Below are 12362 nucleotides of genomic sequence, written 5' to 3'. Positions count from 1 at the left end.
GGGCGCCACACCACCCTCGGGGCGTGGCCGGGACCCTCGCTCACCCAGGGGGCACGTCTAGTTCCTTCGAACCACCTTAGAAAACCCACACTTCCTCCCCACAGTCGGGGGCTTAGCCTGAATTCCAGGAGCCAGAAAGGAAAGTAGGAGAGGAAGAAACGAGGTCACACCGCAGCCGCTTGACGGCAGGCAGCCAGATCCTGCGGGGGAAAGTCACTGGGACAGGAGAAAAGCCCCCGGGGTGTCCTAAAGACACACAGCCCTGCTTTGTGCCTGAGCCACTGAGAACACGTGCATCGGCCGAAGGAAGGGCAACGGCAGCTCCAGCGCCACACGAGGCGCACGCGGGTCTCACGTCGCAAGGACCAGGCAGGCTCCTGGCCCACAGATCAGGGGTCGGCGCAGGCCTGCGGGGGGTGAACGTGGCAAAGACAGCATCGCGAGTCCTCAGAGAACACGAGTGCCGCTCTGCACTTGGCCCAGCGGCTGCCGTCCCAAGTCTGCCCACGCTGAGCGCCGAGGCTCTGCTGGGGACAGAACAGGGCGCGGCCCCTTTGAGCAAGTTTGCAGTTCACAATCGTTTTAAAAAATGTATTTGAAAGGCAGAGAGAGACAGACACAGAGAGATCTCCCTGGTTCACCCTCAAATGCTGTCGACAGCCAGAGGACCAAGCCAGGCTGAAACAAGGAGCCCTGCGCTCCTTCCGGGTCTGCCACGCGCCCGAGCTCCACCTCTGCCCCCCGGGGTGCGCGTGGCAGGAAGCTGGAACCGGGAACCCATCGACTGCTGACCACGCGCCTGCCCCGCGCGGGTATTCTTCAGTGAAGTCAAACATAATTCCACAGCAGCTGTAGGTCCTGCTCTTGGCACTCAACAACCAAAATGAAGCTGTGTCCTCCAAGAGTCTTGCACACAAACTTCAAAACAAACTCATGCGAAATAGTAACGGGAACAGAAGCCTGCCTGCCCCCAGTTCCCCGAGCAGCTCTCTCTGCCCGGACTCCAGGCCTCCTTCCCATCTGAGACGCGGGAGTGCTGCTGTCGCTCTAGTTTGCATCTGACTTCGAGGGTCACACGCACACGAGCCACGTTTAGCTCCCTCCGAGCCACTGAGATGTACAGAAGCAGCTGCCGACTGGGGTTAAAGTGAAGAACTACCCCAGATAGCTGCAGGCAGACCGCCATGAAAAACTTCCGGGGAAAGTTCAAAACTTTTTATACACATACACACATGTACCGTCACCCACACACACACATGTACAGTCACCCACACACACACATGTACAGGCACGAGTGACCGATCTGTGACCTTGGCGTGTGAAATCCTAAACCCTCTGCTCTTGGATTCATCGTCCTCCCTGTCACTCAGCGGCAAACCCTCCAGCTGTCTTGGAGCACCCAGCTCCCGCCCCCGCCCCGCGGGACTCGCGGTCTTCGGCAAGGATCCTCGTGTGGTTGGTTTCCCTGGCACGGGCCTGGCTCCACCTGCGCAGGCCTCTCTCGGGGCCTCTGCTCCACAGGCACCCAGAAACCCGGGCCCCAGACCCCGACCCCGCTGCAGCGGGCCATCAGCGTAGACACGGAGCGCCACCTCGCTCCGTGCTGGGATTTTTGCTGCTGTCGTCAATCCTCAGAGACTCTCCAGGGAGGCATGTCCACACGTGGTCCAGACTCCGCGGTTCTTCCCCACTGGGCCACCGGGCGTCTGTGTCTTCCCCTCCTGTTGGGACAGCCGCCGTCAGCCTCCCTCTAAGGGGAGGTGCCCTGTTCACATGGAACTTGAGGTCTTGACTCTTCCTGGTGCACGGGCGGGGTGGGGGCGGGAGTGCCACCGGTGCCAGCGGGGCCCAGGGCCACACTTCTGGCGCCATCAGGAGCAGAAAGCACCAATCCAGGCTGCTTTTAGAGCCGATGGGAGGAGCGTGAACAGAACCCACACCTGGGTGCCGCCTGGTGCTGTGTGGCGGCCCAGGCCACCCCGTGGCAGTGGGCAGAGGCGCTGGGGGACACCAGGCTCCTGTGTTGCTCCTCCAGGCCTGGGCACCCGGCCAAGCCCTCACTCCTCCCTTGGCAGGGCCACGCCATGTCTATGCGCTTCGGCTGCACTTAGCGGAGAGGAACGGGACGGATCCCAGCCCCGTGGGTGCGTTTGTACACGGCGCTGTGCCGGAGCTCGGCCCAGCCTCGCTGCCACTGGATGCTCCTGCCATGGCCCCGGGCACACAGAACCTTGCCTGCCTGGCCCTGCTGGTTCCTGAGATGGCCCTCACAACCATGCAGACTGGAGACTTACGGGCCAGGACCTTCAGCGGTCAAAATCACAGTGAAATAAAGGTCAGTCTAGAATTCCAGCGAAAACTTTACATGGTGAAGGCACTGTTTTTAATTCAGAAAAACCAGAGTTAAGGAAGGTGTCAGGAGGAAATTAAGGAATCCGAGAAGGACTCCTTACATGATATTATATATAATAATATAACACTCTATATTATAAATACAGTACAATAAAGAACACAAGAAATAATTAGGGCTGGCGCTATGGCACAGGGGGTTAAGCTGCAGTCTACAGTCCAAAATCCCATATCAACACCAGTTCAAGTCCCAGTTGCTCCGCTTCCGATCCAGCTCCCTGCTAATGTGCCTGGGAAATCAGCAGAAGACGACCCAAGGGCTTGGGCCCCTGCACCCGCATGGGAGACCCCGATGAAGCTCCCAGCTCCAGCCTGGCCCAGCCCTGGCTGTCGTGGCCATGCAGGGAGTGAACCATCAGATGGAAGACCTGTGTCTCTCTCTGTGTGTGGGTGCGTCTCTCCCTCTCTCTTTCTCTGTAATTCTGACTTTCAAATAACTAAATACACTTTTAAAAAATAAATAATTAATATGTAGATGATTATAAAATATTTTTTCTTATAGCATTCTTTAAATAACTAACTTTTAAGGCAAAGAAGCTACAATGTATTGTTGGTCTTAGGTAAAAGCAGAAGCGGTGCTATGGCAACACTACTAACACAGCAGGCGGCGAGCGGACGGGCGCCTTTCTGTCCAGGCCTCAGGTGCACAGTGTGGCAAAGTCCCCTGCACGTGGGAGGCAGGCGGGAAGGTCGTGTGCTGCCAGCCTTGGGGACCGATCAGAGAGACGCCATCGCTCTGAGCAGCAGGGACCGAGTGCAAAGACAGAGCCTCGGGACCTGTGCGAGTGCGGCCGGGGACTCCCTGACGGGGAGACGTGAGAGGGTGGGCACCCAGCATTCCCCTGGCAGCAGCCGCACGTCTCCCCAGAGCCGCAAACCTGCACGATGAAGAAGCCACATGAGCCCCAAAGGGGGTGAATAAGAATATATCCGCACCTAGGAACGCCACCACTGCAATCCTGAAAATCAAAGGTGAAAACAACCTGGAAACAGCCGGGAAAGGGGTCTCTTCACGAGAGGAAAAAACAAGTCGGAGGTGGTGGATGCCCGTCAAACCCCAGAGCAAAAGGAAGCGGGCCTCCAGCCCCCAGTCCTGCACCAGACAAGGTCTCTTTCTGGAACAAAAGGAGATCCAAATATTTACAGGAAAAGGGAAACAAGTTATTTATCACCAGCACACCTGTCCTACAAGACAACCCTAGGACCCCAGCTCCAGGTGAGCAGAGCGCAGGTGCCCTGCCCCAGCCTGGGCCCGCAGAGCCCGTGTGCTGCTCGGCGCCCACCAGCCCCACAGCTCCAGGCCCCGCAGGCTGGGCTGCAGCATCGGCACAGCCTGGGCTCCACGCAGGGTTCTCAGGCTCCCTCGGAGCACAGGGAAGGAAACACACACAGGGGCCCGTGAACCCCAGCTTGAGACTGCTCTCCCAGACTGGCTCCAGGCTGCACTGTGCAGGCCTGGCTGGGCCACCGGGAACTCCTCTCCCTGCTCTCTGCCCCCCCACTCCCCACTCCCCACTCCCCTGCTCTCTGCCCCCCCACTCCCCACTCCCCACTCCCCTGCTCTCTGCCCCCCTACTCCCCACTCCCCACTCCCCTGCTCTCTGCCCCCCCACTCCCCACTCCCCAGCTCCACCCTGCTCCAGCTCAGGCCTGGACTCTCTCTCCCTAAATGTGCTTCCCTCTCCACAGACACCCTCCAGGGCTGAGGACAAATCCTGCACCCCATCTGCCTCCTGGTACTGCCAGCACACGGCTTGACCGACACCCAGCCTCCCCTGTGGCTCACAGCGGCCTAGCCCAGTCCAGTGATGGTGCCTTCGCTGCCGGCTCAGGCAAAGCTCCTGGTACCCTCCGTGCCTTGCCACTGCAGGGAGAGGATGACGCCTGGGCACCTGGCAAACCACAGCAGCCACAAGCCTGGGCCTTGAGCAGGTGCATGGGGAACAGGCAGCCCTGGACGCAGACTCCCAGCACAGTCTGTCTCACAGCCTGAAGAAGGCACCCAGAAAAGGGACGCGTTCGGGCCAAGCAGGGTCGGAGGCTCCAAACGCCTGCCCCAACTCCCTATCTTGTACACAGGAGCAGGAGAGCAGCAAGGAACCCATGCCCCGGGCCCCTCTGCTGTGCACTGAGGGCCCACTGTCCCCTGGGTCACGGTTCCTTGCCACTTCCCCCCCCACTGGCTGGCTCAAATAAGCCTGCGTCGAGAGAGCCAGAAAGACAAATGCATATTGAATGCAGAGTGCCAGGCATGGCATTTAGTGTTCCAGGCAGAGAAACCCACGGCAGAGGCCCACAGCAGAGACCCCATGGCAGAGACCCACGGCAGAGGCCCACGGCAGAGACCCACGGCAGAGAAACCCATGACAGAGACCCCACGGCAGAGACCCACGGCAGAGACCCACAGCAGAGACCCCACAGCAGAGACCCACGGCAGAGACCCACGGCAGAGACCCCATGGCAGAGACCCCATGGCAGAGAAACCCATGGCAGAGGCCCACGGCAGAGACCCACGGCAGAGACCCCACGGCAGAGACCCCACGGCAGAGGCCCCATGGCAGAGGCCCATGGCAGAGGCCCACGGCAGGGGCCCATGGCAGAGACCCCATGGCAGAGGCCCACGGCAGAGGCCCACGGCAGGGGCCCATGGCAGAGACCCCATGGCAGAGGCCCACGGCAGGGGCCCACAGCAGAGACCCCATGGCAGTGGCCCACGGCAGGGCCCACCAGCCAGGGGGAGCTTGTTCATAGCAGCCATCTTGCAGCTGAGGCAGCGGAGGCACGTGGCCCTGGGTCCAGCCACAGGCGGAGCCCGAGCAGGGACGGACCCCAGCTCCGCCCAGCCCCCAGCTTGGACGCTTTCCTGGCACAGCACGGCACCGCGCACTGCATCCGAGTGGCCTCTCCGTCTCCCGCACCCTGGGGAGTTTTCAAAAGTAGGTCAGAGCCGGAGGTTCAGGCTCCAGTGTGGGAACAAACAAATAAACATACACAGATTCCATCTAGACACCCCGGAGCCGAGACTGTGTCATCCCTGAGGAATCCACACACAGCAGAACGGGAGCGGCATCAGATAGGCGCTTGGGCCAGCCACGCCTGCCCTCTCTACCTGCACGTAGACGCACGCGCCTGGGACAGCAGGAGGCTCCCAGAGCCACGTGCGCACTGACCGCGTGTCTGGGGGCCATGAGAAGCACTGTGGCCCCAGGGCCTGGCAGGTGAGTGTAGAATTGATGGAATGAATGAGGGGGTGAGGCTGGCAGGAACCTAAGGACCGCGTCCTCAAGTCCCTGGGTCCATTTCTGCTCCTGCCAGTGACTCCAGCAAGTGCAGTCCACTTCGGCCTGCCCTGGGAACAGGGAACTGCCTGTCGCCCAGTGCAACAGAACCTATGGCAGGAAATTTGAATTGCGTGAGATCTCCGCCGATTCTGTCTTCCACTTCCCTCCACCTCCATGGCCTCGAGAGAGAGAGCAGTTTTGGCACATAAACGGCATGGAAGCAAGGGAATGACAAACGCAGAGGGAGTTCTGGCTTTTCTGCCAGCATTAGAAGTCCTGTGTAGGAAAGAAGTGCAGGCTCAGGTCACCCGGCGACCATTCATCGCATGCCGGGAGGTTCGCTGGGCGTCCCCGGGGGCAGGGTCGGCCGCAAGGCACTGGCGGCCGGTGGGGGTCCAGCACTGGGATTCAGACCTGGGATTTAATTGTAGCAGCAGCATTGTTACCACGAGATATGAGGGCAGTGCTTGGCAAACATCCTACACCAAGGTTGGGCCCTCTAGGACAAGAGTACAACTCTTGGGGGGCCAGTACTGTGGCACAGCAGGTAAAGCCACCACCTGCAGTGCCAGCATCCCATATGGGTGCCGGTTCTAGTCCCAGCTGCTCCACTTCTGATCCAGCTCTCTGCTGTGGCCTGGGAAAGCAGTGGAGGATGGCCCAAGTGCCTGGGCCCTGCACACCCTGCTGGGTGTGCGTGGTTCTTACCGCGTTCAACTCCTCTGATTCTGGAAGTTCACTCAGCTCTGCAAATAATGTTGCAACTTGACTTGTGAGCGAAATGCAGGACACGAAGCCTCATCGGCCCTGAGAGGGGAAGGAATCGCAGGAACTGCTGAGCCCTGCTGGTGAAGGAGGAGCCAGGCTGGCACACGCAGCCAGCCACGGGCCGGCTCGGCTCGCAAGACGCCCAAGGCTGCCGGCCTTCACCCCGCCGGCCTCCTGAGCCTTGTGCTCCTCCGGGGCTGACCGCGAGGGAAGCTGCCCGCCGCCCGCCATTGTGACGGCCACGTCCAACCTGCTGAGCGCTTGCGTAGGACTTGCAATCCTGGCGTCAGCCCTTTGGGTGGGGACTGGTGCGATCCTCCTTTGTAGCTGAGCAGAGGCCCAGAGAAGTCGATGAATTTGCTAAGGGCCCATGGCTGGTGAGCACTGGGACGGAGACGGGCGTTGGTCTGGCTGGTGCAGCCCTGGGGGCTGGCACTGGGGCGCCGGTGAAAGGCCACTGTCTCCGTGGCATGTGGCACAGCACTGAGGAAAGAGCAGTGTCCACCCTGTGACTAGCACGCCCTGTGCTTCAGGCTCTTGGCGTGGCCCCAGAGGTGCCTGTGCCGAGTGGGGGTGCTTGGAGGGGCTCCTGGAGCAGTGTCCTCAGATCTTACTATTTTTTTTGACAGGCAGAGTGGACAGTGAGAGAGAGAGAGACAGAGAGATACGTCTTCCTTTTGCTGTTGGTTCACCCTCCAATGGCCGCCGTGGCCGGCACGCTGCGGCCGGCGCACCGCGCTGATCCGAAGCCAGGAGCCAGGTGCTTCTCCTGGTCTCCCATGCGGGTGCAGGGCCCAAGGACTGGGCCATCCTCCACCGCACTCCCTGGCCACAGCAGAGAGCTGGCCTGGAAGAGGAGTAACCGGGACAGAATCCGGTGCCCCGACCGGAACTAGAACCCGGCGTGCCGGCGCCGTAGCTCAATAGGCTAATCCTCCGCCTGCGGCGCGGGCCCCTCCTCCCTTTTTTCTCATGAGGGCACAGTCACGTCGGCTTAGCACCCACCTTCACGGCTTCTCTTAACGTCCGCAAGAACCAACTACAGCTGTTTCTAAACAAGGTCCCGCTGGACGTCCCGGGAGTTAGGGCTCCAGCCTCTGGATTTCAAGGGGTCGTCTTTTTTTTTTTTTTTTTTGACAGGCAGAGTGGACAGTGAGAGAGAGACAGAGAGAGAAAGGTCTTCTTTTGCCGTTGGTTCACCCTCCAATGGCCGCCGCTGCAGCCGGCGCACCGCGCTGATCCGAAGCCAGGAGCCAGGATCCAGGTGCTTTTCCTGGTCTCCCATGGGGTGCAGGGCCCAAGCACCTGGGCCATCCTCCACTGCACTCCCTGGCCATAGCAGAGAGCTGGCCTGGAAGAGGGGCAACCGGGACAGAATCCGGCGCCCCAACCGGGACTAGAACCCGGTGTGCCGGCGCCGCAAGGTGGAGGATTAGCCTATTGAGCCACGGCGCCGGCTTTCAAGGGGTCGTCTTTCAACCCACAGCACCTTCCCATGCCCATGGCAGGGTCAGGAACCAGGGGACTCGCCCAGTCTGTGCTCCCAGGTGGGCCGGCGACTTGGCTGTGCCCGGCAGGTGTTGAAGCGAGGCTGCCCCCTTGCCCTCGGCACAGGATGGAGGAGGTGCCGGCGTCTGCAGGCTCCCGGCACTCTGTGGCCAGCACCGCTGGGGTCGCCCAAACTGCATCTTTGAAGACTCACGCAGCTCTCTCTGCTGCAGGGCTGCCCGTCCCCCACACGCAGGGGTGGGGCCTCAGGGGCCTGGGCTGGATGGCCCACGTGGGTCATGTGGGCACAGGCGTGTAATGCACTTAATTCCAGGATATTCTGTCTGTGCCTGGCTCCACTCTTCTTTAGGGTCGAGTCACTCCCTTCTTCCCCAGTGAGAACACGGCTTTGGAGTTCGGAGACTGAACGTAGATTGGAGGATCACTCACCCGTGTCTGTGTGTGCACCTTTGTATACACACCCGTGTGTGTGTGCACCTGTGTATACACACCCGTGTCTGTGTGTGCACCTGTGTATACACACCCGTGTCTGTGTGCACCCTTGTATACACACCCGTGTCTGTGTGTGCACCTTTGTATACACACCCGTGTGTGTGTGCACCTGTGTATACACACCCGTGTCTGTGTGTGCACCTGTGTATACACACCCGTGTCTGTGTGTGCACCTTGTATACAGTATACACACCCTTGTCAGTGTGTGCACCTTGTATACACACCCGTGTCTGTGTGTGCACCTTGTATACACACCCGTGTCTGTGTGTGCACCTTGTATACACACCCGTGTCTGTGTGCACCTTTGTATACACACCCGTGTCTGTTTGTGCACCTTTGTATACTCACCCGTGTCTCTGTGTGTGCACCTGTGTATACTCACCCGTGTCTGTGTGTGTGCACCTGTGTATACACACCCGTGTCTGTGTGTGCACCTGTGTATACTCACCCGTGTCTGTGTGTGTGCACCTGTGTATACTCACCCGTGTCTGTGTGTGCACCTGTGTATACACACCCGTGTGTGCTTTTCTAAGAGCACCTGCAGGCCGAGAGTGTCTGTTGCTGCTCTGATACCGAGAGTCAAGAGCCCTGTCCCCCTGTCTAGTGAGTCCACACCATAATCTGGTGCATTTCACATGCTTTTTTTTCAGTTTGGTTAATTTACATCGTTCATTTTTTCTACTAAAAGCTATTGTCAAATACACTGCTGTGTTTTGTGGACACTTAGGACTGACTGCATCCTTAGGAAAAAGGTCTGAAAACCTGATTGTGCGATGGGACTACAAGGCTTTGGTGGGCGTTAACCAGCTTCCGCCGGAGCCAGAGCCACCTGTGTCCCTTGGAGCACGTGGCATGTGACCGTGCTTCTGCTTTCCCGCGTGCTGGATTCTGTGCCCTTCGGCCTGTGCCAATCTGTTCAGCTAAGTGAGACGCCTCGTTTCTGTTGAGTTTCTCGGGCAGGAGTGATCTGGATGCCTCCGTGTGTGCTGCCACGCGGCCCTGAGCTAGCCCACCGAGCCCGGGTTCTGCCAGGACCCCGCTCCTGCCCTCCCGGGTGTGGGAGAGCTTTCCCACTCGAGTCTGTGTCTCCAACGTGCACCGCGAGCAGGGTTTTCCTTTGCCTTCTGCTGGGGTTTTGCCGCTTTGGCAAAATTACTCACTTTGTGGCAACCCAGCTTGAACCAGAGCATATGAGAGACACAAATGTTGTCTTATTTGCTGTTGAATTGCCAGCTTTATTTTTATTTGCACCGACACAGACACATCTGCTGGTTCACTCCCAGATGCTGCGACAGCCGGGCCAAAGCCAGGAACCCGGCGCTCAGTCCAGGTCTCCCACGCCGGTGGCAGGGACCCCGCGCCAGGCCTGCCTGCTGCCTCCTGCCTGCTGTCATCGACGCGAGGTTGCTCCTGCTCACAGATCCACAGCCAGAGGGACGCTGCACATGGGCTTTGCTGAGCCGGAAATGGCTCTCAGAGTGGGTAATGCTCCAACTCCTCCACCAGCAATGCCGCCCACAGAGGGGTCTCATGGGGACTGGATGTGGGGGCGGGGCGAGCTCCAGAGAGCAGAGAGGGAGTGGAGTTTCTGCTTCTGGTTTGGACCATGCAGGGAGCTCCACCTAGATGTACCGCATGTGTACGCACACGCAGGTGACCCACGCGTGTGCAGCAACACACCCTGGTGGCTTCCTGTATCCAACATTGATTGACGTGGCGTGAGGACACAATTCTGTCTCCTTCTCAGCTTCCAGCCCCTCCCACGGCTGATGGAGGAGAGAAAGGATGCACGTGGGAGACTGGTGAAAGCGCGGTTCTGCCTGACTATGCAGAACCGCCTCACGCACTTGTAGCTTACAGGATCTCTGGGTACAACCGAGAGAGCGCAGGGGAGCGAGGGAGGCGGGGCTGGCCGCCCTGCTCCAGTCTCTAGTGTGATGTGGTTGCCTTGTCACCGAGCGGCGGCTTCTCCGACAGCTGTCACCCATCAAGGGGGAGGACAGCGCCCTCAGGCTGCTGGGTCACTGCCGTCCTCCCTGGGCACAGCGTCCGCTGCAGGAACACCTGCCCTGGTCCTCCTGGGCAGCTTCTCAACGCCTTCGATTTGGTGCGCATCCTCTGTTTGCAAGGTCAGCGGATGCCCTGGGGGTAGGTATTTGCCTACAAGTCAAGGGAAATGCAGCATCAAAATGAGTTTCCGGCCACGATGGACATTGCCTAGTTTTCCCCGGGGAGCCAAGGAACCCAAACCCTCCCAGTCCGCTCTGCAGGGCCCCACCCGCCGCCCCCGGCAGCTGCATTTCCCGATCCCTTGTCAGCCGAAGCCCACACTGCCACCATTTTCCACTGGAGAGACTTCAAACCACCTGGTTCGATTGTTCTTTCTTTCTCTTTGGAAACTTCTCTGTAGCGGAGTTGGTGCAGCCTGCCAAGCGTGCACGCCAAGAGAATGCTGCTCAGGCTCCGCTGCCGAGTCTGGGGCTCTCAGCCAGCGGCAGCCCTGCGGTTCATCACCAGGAGTCAGACTCCCACCCGGACCCTGGTCCTCTGCTGGGTGTGCGTGGCGCCTGGGGGCCTCTGCAGCTTCTCCCCCGGGAAGCTGCCGGGCGGTTCTGTCGGGAAGCGGGCCTGGTGGGCCTCAGGGCTCCCTCTCTGAATTGATTCCATCTGTTTCTGCAAATGGCTGGGCGGGAGCTGCAGCTGGAGCTTGGCTGGTCTTTGCTGTTTCCATTTGCAGCCTCGTTAGCAATGACATTTCCATACACTAATATGCAGCACAACACGCGAAATCACCAGGGCAACTGGCAGGAAAGGGGGACAGGCTCATGGACTTGAACCGACTTTAAAGGCACCGTGGAGCCGGTGAGACACGGGCCCGGAGGGGCCAGCCTGCGGGGAGAATGGGCCGGCCATTCTGGGCGTCGGAGGCCACGTCAGAGCTGCGGGTCTATCAGCCAGCTCTCTGTCTTTGGCGCACTTACCTGAGAGGAGCTACTCAGGAAGGCCAAGGATCGATGTCAGGCCACGGTTTTGGAGCTCTGCAGCCCCACGCCGGGCGGCCCTGCTGATCCGACTACGCGGCGAGGGACAGGATGTGTGCAGAGGGAGGGCCCCGCGGCGAGCCAGGAAGCCGAGAGGAAGCAGACGGGGCTGTGGCCGAGGTGCCCGGGCCGCCTGGGGGGTTGCCTTCCAGGGCGCAGTCCCGGAGGCCACCAGCTCCACCTCCTGCACACCAGCACTGGGTCAAAGCCCACCCTCAGCCTGTGAGTCTAAGACGGGAGACCCAAGCCTGTGGCTCCCGGGCCTGCAAACTCTCGTCCAAACCATGGCAATTCCACTACCGCACCTGCACAAGGCAGCACACGTCCATCCCAGTCCCCCACGTCCCAGAGACTTCACGGAGTCCAACATGCATGCAAGAAGGCCAAAGTCGGATCTGACATGCGCGGCGAACTCCTTCAGCTGTGTAACTCGGCTCACATGTTTGGCACCCTGGGGCGCGGGTGGGGCTGGGCTCCCAGGGCTCGGGCAGTCGCTGCCCCTACAGCCTGGCTGACGGCAGCACACGCTTCGCTTCCCAGCGGCTGCTGTCTCACCTCTGCAGCCCCATGAGGCGGAGTCCCGGGTGGGGGGACTCCCCGTGCAGCTCCGGCCTCACGTTTCCCGCTGGTGCCTAGGGACTAGAGGCCCTGCCACATCTCCCCCAACCCCTCCGGAGCGGCGGGTCTCTGTCCCACCTCCCAGCTTGTCTGAAACGTGCTTCAACATCGAGGTGGAGGCCTCCGTGTCTCCGTGGGTCTCTGCCCCACGGCTGCACCCCAAGGCTGCACATCAGTGTCCATGGTTTCGGTGGTACCCTGTTTGCCGCTTTCCTCCGTGGCTGTCTCAGGCTGCTGGAAGACT

At 60.1% G+C, this 12362-nt stretch overlaps 1 long non-coding RNA gene across 1 annotated transcript; it reads right to left on the bottom strand.

The window, feature by feature from the left end:
• Window positions 1-9670: 9670 nt before the first annotated feature.
• On the bottom strand, window positions 9671-11663 carry LOC138845741 (uncharacterized). The gene is made up of 2 exons (XR_011382927.1): window positions 11441-11663; window positions 9671-10619 (listed from the first exon to the last, which is right to left on the bottom strand). It is a non-coding gene; the product is annotated as an uncharacterized lncRNA (long non-coding RNA).
• Window positions 11664-12362: the final 699 nt, after the last annotated feature.

Source organism: Oryctolagus cuniculus, chromosome 16, assembly GCF_964237555.1.
Source record: "Oryctolagus cuniculus chromosome 16, mOryCun1.1, whole genome shotgun sequence".
Lineage (NCBI taxonomy): Eukaryota > Metazoa > Chordata > Mammalia > Lagomorpha > Leporidae > Oryctolagus > Oryctolagus cuniculus.
This window is presented reverse-complemented; position numbering and strand designations above follow the sequence as displayed.